The following is a 2,420-nucleotide window of genomic DNA, read 5'->3' on the forward strand; positions in this document are numbered from 1 at the left end:
GTCTTTAAAAAAACCTTTACAAAGAATATTTTGCTATATTGATATATAAAATGTATGAATTGGGTACTTAGCAAAGTGCGCAGCAACCCAGTCAGCAGCGAACCGCGAAAGCGATGTCGGCAGAAACAGCAACAACTCGCGTTAAGATGATCGCTTAAGCTTTGGAAAACAATTGAAAAATTCGCAAACCTTCGAAATACTGGCAAAAGTTTCGCTTACGATGGTTAGTCGTAGACTAAAGACATAACAGAAGATTTAAAGCGCTGTAAAGTTTTTTTTACGCCAACTTTATGTGCACGAACTTTCAGTGCCTTTAAGCCATATTTCCTTCCATACCAAAGACATTAGAGTATGACATTATATTGGTCTTTGCCCATACCATTGTTTTTCAGCAATTAAAATTTTAAATTAATCTACCAGGAATTAGGTAGACCAATAAATTAGTATTAGGTTAGAGAAAAGGGGAGTCAAAGACGACAAGCAATAATTGGTGCCAGCGCTTTTCGTACTCTTTTTGCTCTTGTTACAGCCAGCTCCAAGAAAGCGAGAACAAAATATAAAAAAGAACAAAAACAATAAATATGATGAATGTTTGCTTACAGGAACAATCTTAAAGGCTAAATTGTATTCTTCAGTTTAAATTATTGCTTTAGTTGTTCAACAAAATGTGTGGCCAAAGAGCTTTTTTCAGTTTGCAATAATTTATATACATACTCCTACAATAAAAAAAAATTATGTAGTTATGTATACATTGTCTGACTGATGTCATTGCTTATCTCAACATTGGAGTGAAATGGCTATTTTCCTAATAGTCAAGGGCAAGACGGGTAATGCCAATAATACCGTTATTTTATTCTTTTCATTCCTTTTGACTCGGTTATGCGTTTTTTCTAATTCGGGGAAGTCCAAAAATTAAGTTGGTTGCGTTTCTAGAGCTTGCGCAAGCTGCTGTATTCGTTTAAAGAAAAGAAGATGTGCTGGAAAAAAATTTTACCGTGTTGCTGATAGTCTCGAAGACGCAAAATACGAAACCCACACTAAAAATAAGTTTTCATTAGTTTTTTATTGCATAAAGTAATATCCGTCTAGAGGCAGTCTTGGAACAATTCGGGGAAAAAAATTTATAAAATAAGTTTAAAAGGGAAACAACCCCTGACATATTTAAGTACAAATAATTGCTTTAGTAGACATGGAACGACGATAAGTGAATAAGCTATCAGCTCTTTCCGACGTGGAGATTGGAAAATTATTAAATTCTATAGATTTTGACATTGATACGGTTGGGGAAGAAGAATTAGAGGACGATTTGACTAATGATGTTTACGAGGCAGCACTTCCTGTCCATGAGGAAGATGAAGAAGCGATTGAAAAAGTGTCAGATTCTATGTCGGCTAGAGAGATTTGTGTAACTTCAAGTGGAAGCCCTACACTCCTTTTGCAAAATTGTTGTCACTCTCAATTTCGATTGCGTCCAATTCACCTCAAGCACAGAAACGAAAACGTAAAGCGCCTGCTGAGCATAATACTGCTCATACTGCGTAATAGCAGAATGTGGATCTGCTTGGACTATCGACCCAAAAGCACCGCTTATCACGATCCTTCATACAAATCGTGAATCATTTCAAAGACAAGTTTCAACTAGTTCCGATGCGCCAACGCTTTTCTGTGGATTAACAAATGTGTGAAACGAAGATAAAGACCTTTCTTAGGCAATACTTACCAGACAAACCACCCAAATGGGCAGTGAAATTCTTCAATTATTGTGACTCTTCTGGCTTTTGCTATATATTCGAGATATATTGTGGAGCAGGTGACAACGTTGTTCAATCTGGCTCACTAGATCTTGTTGCGGCAGCAAATGTAGTTGTTCGATTGTCCCGCAAACTTGTCAAAAATCAGATTATCTACTTTGACAATTATTATACTTCGTTGCCGCTTCATGTATATCTGAAGTCTCGGGGAATATTTTTTTTGGGAACTATTCGCTCGCATTCCAAATTGTAATCTGACAGCGATCCAAAAAACAAGTGCGTGGATATTCTACAGAATTTTGTGGATTTGTATCAGGGGGTCGACCTGTCTTTGACGATTTGGAAGTACAATAAGGTAGTACGACTTGCTTCGACTTACGCGAGCACCAATCCTTTCCTGAATTAAACGAATCCAAAAAGTCAGGTTTCACGTTTGGTTCGTTCCGAAAAAAAGTACGTAGACATAAATTGCCCAAATGTTATCCACGAATACAACAGACACATGGGCGATGTCGACTTAATGGACGGACTTATAGGTCAATTTAAAATTCCCGTAAAGAGAAGAAGTATACAAATCGACTATTTACGCATATGCATGATTTGGGCATGGTAAACGCTTACATATTGTTCTACCGAATAAACCAGCCCGACGCTAATAACGCAAATACC

At 37.1% G+C, this 2,420-nt stretch overlaps 1 long non-coding RNA gene across 1 annotated transcript; it reads right to left on the reverse strand.

Moving 5' to 3' along the window:
- Positions 1 to 1,129: 1,129 nt before the first annotated feature.
- LOC127011812 (uncharacterized) lies at positions 1,130 to 1,979 on the reverse strand. The gene is made up of 2 exons (XR_007765181.1): positions 1,721 to 1,979; positions 1,130 to 1,663 (listed from the first exon to the last, which is right to left on the reverse strand). It is a non-coding gene; the product is annotated as an uncharacterized LOC127011812 (long non-coding RNA).
- Between the last annotated feature and the right edge of the window lie 441 nt (positions 1,980 to 2,420).

Source organism: Drosophila biarmipes, unplaced genomic scaffold (assembly GCF_025231255.1).
Source record: "Drosophila biarmipes strain raj3 unplaced genomic scaffold, RU_DBia_V1.1 ptg000009l, whole genome shotgun sequence".
Classification (NCBI taxonomy): domain Eukaryota; kingdom Metazoa; phylum Arthropoda; class Insecta; order Diptera; family Drosophilidae; genus Drosophila; species Drosophila biarmipes.